The sequence below is a fragment of the Pleurodeles waltl genome, chromosome 6 (assembly GCF_031143425.1).
Source record: "Pleurodeles waltl isolate 20211129_DDA chromosome 6, aPleWal1.hap1.20221129, whole genome shotgun sequence".
Taxonomy (NCBI): domain Eukaryota; kingdom Metazoa; phylum Chordata; class Amphibia; order Caudata; family Salamandridae; genus Pleurodeles; species Pleurodeles waltl.
In genome coordinates this window covers 806,614,034-806,627,535 of record NC_090445.1, presented here as the reverse complement: position 1 = coordinate 806,627,535, position 13,502 = coordinate 806,614,034, and positions in this window count along the sequence as shown.

Genomic DNA, 13,502 nt, shown 5'->3' with positions numbered 1-13,502 from the left:
TGTGTGGCATGACGATCTCCACACTGGACATTGGTGTGTGGCATGATGATCCCTACAATGGGCATTGGTGTGTGGCATGACGTTCCATCATTGCCCAGCAGGGCTGTGGCATCCTGGCCCCTCCTGGGCTGTGACTCCGGCGGGGGTTTCTGGACCAGTGACGATACTTGGGCCCTCCTGGGCTGGGACTCCGGCTGTGGTCTCCTGACCCATGACGATACTTGTTCCCTCCTGGGCTGTGACTCCGGCGGTGGTTTCTGGACCAGTGACGATACTTGTGCCCTCCTGGGCTGTGACTCCGGTGGTGGTCTCTGGACCAGTAACGATACTTGGGCCCTCCTGGGCTGTGACTCCAGTGGTGGTCTCCTGACCAGTGACGATACTTGTGCCCTCCTGGGCTGTGACTCCGGCGGTGGTCTCCTGACCAGTGACGATACTTGTGCCCTCCTGGGCTGTGACTCCGGCGGTGGTCTCTGGACCAGTAACGATACTTGGGCCCTCCTGGGCTGTGACTCTGACGTTGGTCTCTGGACCAGTGACTACGGTGCTGGCGGTTGTGTCTGGACCACCGGAAATGATGGCGCGCTTCTCCGCCGTGACACTCACAACAGGCTGGGCAGACTTCCTCTGGACCTTCCCCACCTTTTTTGGAGTTACAGCTGACTCACCAATCGCCTTCGATCCCATGTCACTTGCTGTCCCACCAGGAGTCTTAACACGGTCCCGTCGTCCACTCTCCAATTTCAGAGCCTTTACAGGGGGTGGGCTGCCAGTGCCTTGGCTCCGGGACCTACTGCCTGCCCTGGTGGACAGTGCACTCCAAAAACCTGGAACACGCACCACTGGTACTGGAGGCTTTTTGGCTGAGGCGCTACGACGGGACTGATGAATTGGAGGGGGGGTGGGGGCAAAAAGGTCAATTTGACATAGGGACAGTTTCTGACGGACACTGGGATGGGTAGCTGGAGGGGGTCTGGGAGTGGAGGAGGTGTCACTTTAGGTGTTTTGGGTGCAGGTGCAGGTACTGGAGGCTGTCGTGAGGTGGGTGGATGTTGGGTGAGTGATTGCCGGCGTTTGTGTACTTTGAGAGGGGGCGTCACAGACACACTGGGAGAGGACACAGGGGACGTGTAAATTGCAGTGGAGGTGGTGAGTGCAGGTGAGCGGCTTGTGGTGCTGGGTGTCCTGGTGCGAGTCCTAGTGCCTGTAGATGTGGTGCATGCAGGTGTGTGTGTAGACCAGATTGGGAGGAAGGAGGGAGAAGAGGAGGGGGACACAGTGGAGACAGTGGATGTTGCTGTGTCTGTATGTAGGTGAGGCTTGCGTGAGTGCCTGTGGTGTGTGTGGTGCCTATGTTTGCTTGAGCTACTTGTGTGTGTTGACTTGTGTGCATGCTGGTCTGTAGGTGTGCTTGGGATGGGCAGGGGTACAGGGGATTGGGTCTGGGTGGAGGAAGTTGGAGGGGGGAGGCTGGACACAAGGACAATGGCTGCCATCAGTGCTGAGGCCAGAGATTGCAGGGTTCGCTGAAGGGCAGCTTGACCAGAATGAATGCCCTCCAGGAATGCATTACCGTATTGCAACTCTTGTTCTACACCCTGGATGGCATTCACAATGGTAGACTGCTCAACAGTGAGTGACCTGAGGAGGTCAATGGCCTCCTCACTGAGGGCAGCAGGGGTGACAGGGACAGGGCCTGAGGTGCCTGGGGCGAAGGTGATGCCCACCCTCATGGGTGAGCGGGCACGGGGTGAATGCTGAGGGGCTGCTGGGAGGGCGGTGCTGGTGGGGGAGGTGGCGGCTGTACCTATAGAAGTGGGGCGCACAGATGGTGCTGCCACCACAGGGGAGCTCCCTTTGATGGACGAGTCAGTGTCGCTGGTTGGTGATCCGGTGGCCGACGTTAAGCTCCCCTCGCCCTCTGTCCCACTGGTGCATTCAGAGTCTGTGGTGTGGCCCTCCATGGCCATGTGGGATGCAGCTCCCTCATGCTCCGGTGCCACTGTACCTCCGCCTGATGATGGTGATGTACAAAAGGACAGGGAGAGCAGGAAAAGGGGGGGAGACAGAAGAAAGAGAGTTTTAGTGCATGGCCTACTGCTACCGTTGGCGGACAAGACAGACGCAGCAGCACCATGCATTACGCCGTGCTCCTGCCCTCTGCACATGCAATTTCTGGGATATGGCCTACATGGCAATGGTGGAAATCTGCGCACATGGATGCCACAGGGGCAACTATACCTCAACTTGGCACTCTGCTGAGGTGGGGTTGAGTGCCACATGGCCTACATAACGGAGGGGCCTTGCCTACCTACTCGCCCTGGCCTAGGGACACCCACAGCCCACCACCCCCACCCAGACCCCTCCACTGCACGCAAAGGCCGCAGAATGAGGTAGTACTCACCCCCTTGTGTCTGCTGTGATGTCCTCAAGTGCCCATCCAACTCCGGGTAGGCCACCGCCAGGATCCGGAACATCACGGGGGTCATGGTGCGACGGGCACCCCTCCCACGTTGGGAGGCCATCCCCAGCTGAGCCTCTGCCGTCTTCTTGCTGCAGCGGCGAATGTCCTTGCATCTCTTACGTCAGTGGGTGCCCCGTCTCTGGTGGGCCCCCAGGGTCCGGACCTCCTTGGCGATGGCACGCCAAATGTCCCTCTTCTGGTGGGTGCTGACCTACATGACATGCACAAGGGAAGAGGAACAGTCATTACCAACTGCACCGTCAATGTGAGTGGCCCCCTCCCTACTCTGACCATGTGGCCCATTCATTCCCATGCATTAATGTACTATGAACTCTGGCCCCTTCCCTCTTCCACCCAGCCCTCTCCACCCAGGCCTAGCCCAGACAACGTGCTCCCTCTGTACTAACCTGTTGGTCTGGAGGACCGTAGAGTAGCATGTACTGGGGGAGGACCCCCTCCACAAGTTTCTCCAACTCCTGTGCAGTGAAGGCAGGGGCCCTTTCCCCAGACGCAGCAGCCATCGTTGCTTCCAGACCGAGGTCACAGCAGCACTAGCAGTGTAGGTCCTCTCCTGTCGAAGGTCCGGTATCTAGTGATTGAACAGATAGAAAATGGCGGTGATGTCCGCGGCGGTGACGCGCACCTGTTCATTGGCTCCTGGGACCCATAGGGTCCAATGTTAACCAATGCAGCAGTGCACCGTGGTCTACGACCGCCTACCGCGACGGTGGGCAACGCCAGCGCAGTTACCCCACAATCCCATTGTCCCAGTTTAGAGGTCAGGCAGCCGCCATTTCAGGGGCCCACATGGCTTCAGTTACTACTGCGTCCCACATAGCTAGGCCTATACTCAACACACATACAGGAAGGGTTTATTGTCTGGTGTAGTCTTGTGTGTAACTGTGGGTACATACCTAGAGGAATAGTGACTGGTTCTTTGCTGTTGTCCTTCTTAGGCACCGTCAGCTGGAACATATGAGAAGATAGCGGAATCCTCCGGTGTACCGACCGCTGGTGGACCTGTTGACAATGGAAGAAAGACATGTCATCGTCACCTACAGGTTTGACCGTGCCACAATCCAGGAACTATGTACCCAGTTGGAGCCAGACCTGATGTCATCAATCCGCCATCCGACTGGAATCCCCCCTGACGTGTAGGTGCTGTCAGTGCTCCATTGCCTTGCAAGTGGGTCTTTTCAGACAACTGTGGCCATGGCATCAGGGATGTCCCAGCCTATGTTTTCCAACATCTTGTCCAGAGTGTTGGCTGCCCTTCTTCAACACGTAAGGAGATACATCATATTCCCTCAGGTGGAGGATTTGCCTACAGTGAAAGGTGACTTCTATGCCCTTGGACATATCCCCAACGTCATAGGTGCCATTGATGGGACCCATGTAGCTCTGGTTCCCCCACCCACAGGAGTGAACAGGTATACAGGAACAGGAAGAGTTATCATTCGATGAATGTCCAGATGGTCTGTTTGGCAGACCAGTACATCTCGCAGGTTAATGCAATGTTCCCAGGCTCTGTGCATGACACCTACATCCTGCGGAATAGCAGCATCCCTGATATGATGGGTCAACTCCAGAGGCACGGTGTATGGCTATTGGGGGACTCCGGTTACCCCAACCTTTCCTGGCTATTGACCCCAGTGAGGAATCCCAGGACCAGGGCAGAGGAACGGTACAATGAGGCCCATGAGCGGACTAGGAGGGTAATCGAACTCACCTTCGGCCTCCTTAAGGCCAGGTTCAGGTGCCTCCATATGACAGGTGGATCCCTATTCTACTCACCGAAGAAGGTGTGCGACATCATCGTCGCCTGCTCCATGCTCCATAATTTGGCATTGCGACGCCCGGTGCCTTTTCAGCAGGAGGATGATCCAGATGACGGTGTTGTGGCAGCTGTGGAGCCTGTGGAGCCTGTGGACAGTGATGAGGATGAAGCTGAGGAAGAAGAAAACGACAACAGGGATTCAATCATACAGCAATATTTCTAGTGACACACAGGTGAGAACATTTGCTGGTTTAACATTACATTAACTTTCACACGTCTATCTCTATCCTGTACCTACATTTCACTCACTATTTGTTAATTGAGTTGTACCCTTCCATTTCAGTTTCACAAGTGTGATAACCTACGTGTCAACTGCTTGCATCCTTGAAGGGCTTGTGATGTGTGACATTGGTATGTTGGCCTTACAATGGGTAACCCATTATTACACTGTAATTGCTAATACAAAGTTCCAAATCATAGACTGACTCCAGATTTTTTTGTGTTTCAAGGGTGTTTATTTAAGTGCTCAAAAAATGAAGGGGGGTTGTAAACTGGTGATGGGGGATGATGGAGGAATGTCCATGGCAGAGTCCAGTCTATTAGTCTCACAGGTGCACTGGCCATCTGGGCATTGGAAGTGGAGCTGGGGCAGTTCACGTATGGACAGGGTGGTCTCATTTCCTGGCGGGGGTCTTGCCATCTTGCTCTGTCCTGTTCCTGGATCTCAGAGACCGCTTGCGTGGTGGTTGTCCGTCTGCAGGGGATGGGCTGCTGGTGTGGTGGTCCTGTGGCGGGGTGTCCTGTCCACTAGGGCCAGCGGAGGTGGTGAGCAGTTCATCATCGTGGCTAGTGTCAGGGGCCCCTTGGAGTTCCACGTGTCCCTCAAGGTCTTTTGAATGTCCGTCAGCACCCCTACGATGGTGCCCAGGGTGGAGCCGATGGTCCTGAGCTTCTCCCTGAACCCCAAATACTGCTCCTCCTGCAGACGCAGGGTCTCCTGCAACTTGTCCAGGACCGTTGCCATCGTCTCCTGGGAGTGGTGGTATGCTCCCATGATGGAGGATAGGGCCTCGTGGAGAGTGGGTTCCCTTGGCCTGTCCTCCCTCTGTCGCACAGCAGCCCTCCCAGTTCCCCTATGTTCCTGTGCCTCCGTCCCCTGGACCATGTGCCCACTACCACTGCCCCCAGGTCCCTGTTGTTGTTGGGGTGGTGGGTTACCCTGGGTGCCCTGTACTTGTGGACACACCGCTGATTGACCTGTCCTGGGTAGGGAGGTTTGGGCCCGCTGGGTGGGTGCTGTGCTGGTGTTACCAGAGGGTGGAAGGTCGGTGTTGGGCTGTGGCTGGGCAAGGGGAACCGACTGTCCTGAGGCCCACGATGGTCCAGGCTGGTCATCAAGATCCAGTGGGGCAGAGCTGCTGTTGTCACTGTGGGCCTCTTATGGGGGTGGAGTGGTGTTGTCTGGACCCTCTGGTGTGGTGACGTTCCTTCGGGTTCCTGCAGGGGTATAAAAACATGATTATTGCATGTGTGTGTTTCATGGTCTGCAATGAGTGGGTGTGTGTGAACCCCAGTGCAGGCATTCCTGTGTGGGGGCTTGTGTGATGATGGTTGGGGGAGTGTTCTGGGTATGTGCAGTGAGCATGCTTTGGTTAGGGGTGTGCATGCTTAGTTGTGTCATGCAGGGCTTGGTGTTGGGATGTGTGGTTTGTGTTATTAGTACATTAGTTAGGATTTGGGGTGATAGGGGAGGGTGTGAGGGTGGGGGCGTGTGATAGCATGCAGGTAGGGTGGGGGATGTAATAGTTAAGATTTCAGTTACCAGTGTCCCATCCTCCACCGACTCCTCTGAGGCCCTCAGGATGCATGATGGTCAATTCTTGCTCCTCCCATGTTGTTAGTTGTGGGGGAGGAGGTGGGGGTCCGCCACCAGTCCGCTGCACCGCGATGTTGTGCCTAGATACCGTTGAACGCACCTTCCCCCGTAGGTCGTTCCACCTCTTCCTGATGTCCTCCCTATTTCTTGGGTGCTGTCCCACGGCATCCACCATGTCCACTATTCTTCACCATAGCTCCATCTTCCTGGCTATTGATGTGTGCTGTACCTGTGAGCCAAATAGCTGTGGCTCTACCCGGAAGAATTCCTCCAACATGACCTTGAGCTCCTCCTTGGAGAAGCGGGAGTGTCTTTGGCGTGACATGGGGTGGTGTGTGTGATGTGTGGGGTGGTGTATGTGTTGATGAGTGTGGTGAGTGTAGTCGGTGTGATGGGGTTGTCAATAGCTGTGCTCTATCTCTCGCCTTCTCTCAGAATTTCTGATTGTAGGGGTTTGTGGGTGATGTGGGTGTGTATTTTATATTGTGTTGGGTGTGTGGAAGTGGTGTGTGTATGTGTCTCAGGTGTGTGTATTTGGAATTGTCCAATGTGGCGGTGTTTTGTGGAAGTGTGTGTATTTTGAGCGCGGCGGTGTGTACCGCCAATGGAATACCGCGGTTGAAAGACCGCCGCATGGATTCGTGGGTCGTAATAGCATGGGCGTGTTTCTGTTGGCGGGGAGGTGGAGGATTTGTTTCCGCATGTTTATCGCTGACCTTTGATGTGGCGGTGTTGTGTGGGTGTCTGAATTTCTGCGGATTCCGTGATTTGTGTCATAATAGCTGTGGTGGTCTACCGCGGCGGTGTATTGGCGGTCTTCTGCACGGCAGTAAGCGCCTTATACCGCCAATGTTGTAATGACCCCAATAGTTACTTATACCTTACGCAAGATATTTACTTAACTATTTGATGGGACACTCATAGAGGTACTGATGCACTCACCCAGAAATGAAGCCTAACACTGAGAAATCTACTCACACATCTACAGAAGTAGTACTTTAAATATGGCTCAGGCCTACTACATCAGAGTCTTAGTGCAGTTGTATTGTCAACTCCATTTGCCATTTGAAAGGCTGCTTGCCAATCCTTCAACTGTCCTCTTACTATAGAAAATTGAGCATTCAGCTAGGCTGTAGGTAGGTGGTAGAGCAGAGTGCTTTATTTTTAAAAGTTTAAACATGGCCTGCTACGTTTTAGTGACTTAGTGCACTTGCAGACTCCTATCCTCCCTTGTATATGCAGTGTCCCTCCTATACAGCAGACAGTAGTTATGTTTTGAGCAGTATTGGATGCAGCATGTACTCACCATATTTTCTTAATATGTGGTGGAATACTGTTAGAGGTAGTGAGAGGATCAGTAGTCAAATACTGACACAAACTACAGCCTATCAATAGAAGTATTACTTTAAACATGGCTCCGGCCTATTACTACAGAACCTTAGTATGCAGTTTTACCTCTAGCTTGACTTGTCATTGAAAATCCTTTTGCCAAATGTTAAACTCTACCTTAAATACAAATAACTCACCCACCACCTAGGCAGTCCATGACACACATGTGCATGGTAGGAAACACACTCACACACCTAATGTTTTGTAGAATAAAATGCAATAGTGCTTTCTGAAGAGCTAAATGTATTATTATTTGATTTCCAGCTATCTACTTGTATTGAGAAAAGAAAAATCAAAGACAAAGAATAAAGATACATAAGAAACAATACTACCTAATGCAAACTGATAGTGAGAAGACAGATGTGTTGGAGAATGTGGACAAGAAAAAAGAATAGCTGGTAAGAGCTCTAAGGACATTCTGAAAAAGTATGTCTGAAATTGCAAACTGAAAATAAATTGTCCAATAAAAACAGGAGTTGTAAATTAAATGATAAACAGGAAGGACTACATACTTCTAAAAGTAATAGGGAAAGACAGAATTTGACTTGGAGACATAAACAGTTTAAGGAGATAAGAGTAAACATGTTTCAAACTAAAGTAATACAACATTTACAGTTAAACAAAAACAGCATAGTGAAATTATAGTAGACAAAGCATTTCCTCTGAAAAGCAAACTTTTTATCTTAATATTGGACAGAATGAAAGCATTAAACAAAACAGTACTGTGCATGAGGAAAAGAACATTAAGGAAAAAACATATTAAAAAAGCAATTTTTGTAAATTTATCAAGATGAATGGATGCACACATCTAGAACATAACCATGTTTAATGGAGAGAGCTACTTGCAAGGGAATACATTAGGGCACGCAGTTGACACAAGTGGTTGTTGCTATGAAGTAAATGATGGTACTCCCATGGAAAAAGAAGAGATAGTTCCTAGGAATGTAGAACAAGTGACAGCTGACGTACACGGAAGGCATATACAGGCTTATGTGTACAAGTGGAAGTGTAGCAGTATGTGTATTGTCCATCAGGAATCAATTGATAAATTCAATACTTTCCTAGGAGAATTTTCATGGAGAAGTCTGAAATAGAATATGGTGATGTATCAATGATTAGATCTATGCAAAGTTAGAAAATACCCTAATTCACAAGGCCATTCACTGGCATATCTTTCAAAGAAAGTGTGGAAAAGTACTTTTCATCACTTTAGAATGTTAGCTGTGCATGGTTTAAAAATGTGAATTTTATTAAGGGGGCTTTATTATGTAAATAATCCATCTTTATGTTCAGGAGATATGAATAGAGCTCTATTACACAATACTCTGACAGAGGTTGAGAATGTTTGTGGAGACACTCAGGTGGTCATTATGAACATGGTGGGAAACCCTGCACCACCGGTGGTGGTGGTAACTACCGCCAACAGGCTGGCGGTCCGGACCGCCAAATAATGAAGCCAATGAGAAACAAGAGTGGTCCGTCCACACACTGCCATTTTTGTAGTCCCGCCGACGAAGGTGGAGACCGCCCTCAGGCCGGCAGAAAGGCCCTCCCTGCCCACCAAATAATGAAACACCACACCGCCATCAGTTCCGGGGCGGGAACCACCGCCAGGCAAAGTGTGGCGGAAATGAACAATATAAAGGGAAACACTCACCAGAGGTACACAGAACACGCCGACACAGACATGGAGTAAGAGTGGGAAATAATGTCAGTGCTTCTCCTTGCCATATTCCTCCATGACCGTGACTGACAACGGTAAGTACCGCAGCCTAGTACACATGAGAAGAAAGGGTACAGTTACACACCCACCCCAACCACCCCGCGACATACTCCCTACCCCTCCCTACATCCCAAAACATACATACCATAACAAGATGTACTTACCAGACACAAGCCAACAAATACTGGCACCAATGCACCCACCTGTGCACACCACCCCCCCACATTGAAACGCTGCACAAGGAGTCAATATTGTGCCAACAGCACAGCTGGGCACTCAAATTTAATTGCAAGAAAAAACAGGAATGTGCAAACCAGTTCATTGTAAATTTCCTGAAGGGCAAATATAGCCCAAACCTGACCCCTACATATGTAAAGGAAACTCCATTGGGAAGGGGCATCAATGGGGCAGTCAGGCACCTCAGAGAACAGGGGCAGGGGGTGGTGGGGGTGGGGACTCCTGTATTGAAGGGGGGGTCTTGGGCTTAGGTTTAGGAGGTAGAGGGGGTTTGGGTTAGCCCTTGGAAGAAGAAGAAGTGGGCCTGTACTGGTGGGTGGCAGAGGGACCTGGGGCAACAAGCGGCTTCTTATTCCCTGGGGAAGGGGCACAGGAATGGGAAGTGCGGACTGGGCGGCCTTACATGAGGAAGGAGTGGACTGGGCAAGGGCATACGAACATTTAGGGACAAGACAGGGTGGGCCAGTGGGTTCAAACAGATCAACACAGGAGAGGAAAATCTTAGGTGCAGTTGGAGGGGATCTGGAGCCAGGTCTGGGAGTGGAGGTTGAGTAAGTAGTCTTACAAGGTGTAGGTGTGCTGGACTGGATGCAGGTGCCTGTTTAGTCTGCTTATGTATGGTGGATGTTTGTGGTGTGGATGTGTGTGAACGTTTGAGTGTTTTAGGAGAAGGGGGACGGGGAAGACAGGCTGCCAGTATAGATGGATGTTTTTTTGGGTGTCTGCAGGTCTTGTGAGTGTGCTGCAAGTGTCTGTGAATGTAGACGTGGTGAGTGGAGGTGCAGTGTCTGGGGTGCATGACTAGATGTCAGCTGTTGTGGTGACTGCAAGAATGGGGGCAGCATTAGCGAGTGAGGGTGCAGTGCATGGTGAGGTGACAGACAGGGAGGAGGGGGAGGCTGACAAAGAGGGGGAGGTTGATGGTTGTGTGTGTGCCTTTGTGTGTTGGGTGTGTGCATGCCTGTGGTGGGGAGTGTGGTGCTTGTGTTTTTCAGTGTGTGTTAATCTGTGTGCATGGTTGTCTGTATGTGTGCTTGGGATGGGTGAAGGGAGTGGGGTGCTGGAAGGGTTATAGCTATTAATGAGGGATGGAAAGACCAGTGACACTGGCTGCCATCAAAGAGGAGGCCAGAGCCTGTAAAGATCTCTGTAGGCCAGACATGGCACTATGAATGCCTTTCAGGTATGCATTGCATTGCTGCATCTGGGATGCTAAACCCTGGATGTTATTCATGGTGGTTGTCTGCCCTACAGAGATGGTCCTCAGGAGGTCAATAGCCTCCTCCATGAGGGCAGCAGGGCTGACTGGGGCAGGGGATGACATGCCTGGGGCGAAGGAGACGCCCACCCTCCTGGGTGAGTGGGCATAGGCAACTTGGTGGAGAGCAACTGGGAGGGTGGTGATGGTATGGGGTGGCAGAAGATGACAAAGAATGGGTAGGCCCAGTAGGGTCTGCCACCATCAGGGAGCTGCCATCAAAGGAGGTATCAGAGTCACTACCTCCAGTGGTAGTTGCCTCCCCCGTGGTGCTCCCCTCGCCTCCAACCCACTGGTCCCCTTGGCATCGGTCGACTCTGCCTCCTTGGAACCATGGGCTGCTGCATTCCCACTCACCAGTGCCTCAGCTCCCTCGCCAGATGATACTAATGTACACAGGGACACAAGAGCACAGGGGTGGGAAAACAAAACAATGAAAAAGTATGTCAAATCCTGGAAATAGGTACATTTTGGGACACGGACAATTCCAACCAGGGCAGGCACGAACCTTCAGCAGGCACAACACACGTTATAAATGTGCCCGTGACTAGTAGGCGTGACCCCAGAATCCACTACATTAGCATCCTGAAACATAACTCTGAAACACTTTGTGAAGTGAACCCATGAGAGACTATGCCAAGCCAATACATCTACAAGTTCATGAGGCCACAATTAATACCATATTACAAAATGGGGTCCCTCACAGGCCTACAGACCCTGCCAAAACTAGCTATGACACTATCCTGTTGTGTAGCCATTTTAGCTATAGCACCATGCACATTATTTTAACACACTAGGCCAAGCCACTGTGCACTCTAACCTAGATATATTTTATGAGGTTTATTATATTATTGTTACAATAGCCACTTTTATGATCTTGTTTTATTTTCTGTTTATCTAACTGTTTTTGCCTAGGTCAGCACTCTGTTCTCAAACAAGACATTCTTGCTCACTCTGTGCTTCTTCCAAGGCTACAGCGCGGTACATTGCTGGTGAACGTGGTAGAAGTTTAGTCTCCAATATTATTAGAAAATACATATCCTTACGTAGGGACATTTTCTCAGAACATCAGCTGTTTTATTATAAAAACACTTCCCTGTCCCTTACACGTTAGAGGGAGATTCCAGCCAGAGAACCACAACTGTCTGCTGATTGCCGAATGCTTCGCTACAGATGTTAACGCAGACCGCATGCCTTTGCTCAGGTATGGGGATGATGTCTTCCCAGGTGAACCTGAAGGGCACAATTAGAGCTTAACATGCTGTGCTCTATTATAGCCTAGGTAGGAGTTAGTCTATTGACTATGGTGACAATATAATAGCGTTATTCGTCTGCTTCACTCTCCTTGTCACAATTTTAATACTGTCATGCTGTGTTTTCCTGGTTATTGCAGCTCACGCTTTGCTATCTAAGATGCAGTTGTTTTATTAAAATCATTATTAAAATATATACTGCTTCTGTTTGTCATTTATATAAGAGACTAAGGTAACTGAGAGAAATGGATGAGACCTGAGTGACCATGGCTTCCCTGAGAAACCAATTATGTCATGCCCTCGGCTGCCCAGTCATCCCTGCCCTCGGGTAGAGATGAGGCACTGCTAGTTAGCAGGAGCAAAACCCGGATTGGAGCGACGGGCTTCACCTGCAGTGGGTCAGACTTAGGGCCTGATTACAACTTTGGAGGAGGTGTTAATCCGTCCCAAAAGTGACGGTAAAGTGGCGGATATACCACAAGCTGTATTACGAGTCCATTATATCCTATGGAACTCGTAATACGGCTGGTGGTATATCAGTCACATTTGGGACAGATTAACACCTCCTCCAAAGTTGTACTCAGGCCCTCAGTCTCCCACACCGTGGGCAGTTCTACCGCTCACAATCCAGTAGTCTCATTTAGAATAATGAGAGCCTACGCGACATGGCGATGCCAACGTTTGGTCAGGCTCTAGTTTTCAGGTCCTCCGGAGTATCTCTGTCTCATTATATATAATGATACCTCAATGCTGTATACAGAGACGTCCGTGGTACTGAGGATTTCCGCCCCACATACTTAGGTTATCCTATGTGATGCTGGAGGTTGTTCAAGCTTGAACTCTAAAAGGAAAAACCCTGTTTGGTGTACCTTCTCTGAACATATTTTCTATGTAGCATGGCAAATCCACAACAGGTAGCAATAGTAGTCAATATGAGACAACTTCTGACTGCACATTTACTAGCAAATGGCCTAACGGCCCAGGGGGTCCAGTCACATTTGTGGTGGATACCCATCCAGCTTGTAGAACAGAACCTTTCTATTCCTGGGTCACATTTCCAGTAGATGATGGGAACACATTTCACCATTATACACCTGAAAACGTACCTGGACAATACAGGGCATATGCATATTTAGAAATACCATTATTTTATCAAGAACATAATAATTGGCTTGATGGTGTCCTACCCACACAAAACTACCAGTAAGGTTAGGTCCTCTAAGTAATGAAGGCCCTACCAGGCCTTTATTGGCCACCTATACACCACTCTGCAATAGTGAATTTAGCAGTAGCTGAGGTTCGTCGCTTATATATTGAATTAATAGCGACATATAGACGATTAGTACATGAATATAGGGCTGCCCCGGCCCTGGAATTGGGGATGCAACTAATGGGCAATTTTGCCACAGTATCCTCAATTATTTTAAGTAATCTTAAAGGGGAACGGTTGGATTAGCAGTGCGCATGCGGCTCCGTGACATTCCTCAACAGAATCAGGAACGCAAGCTGCCTAAGATTATCGCAG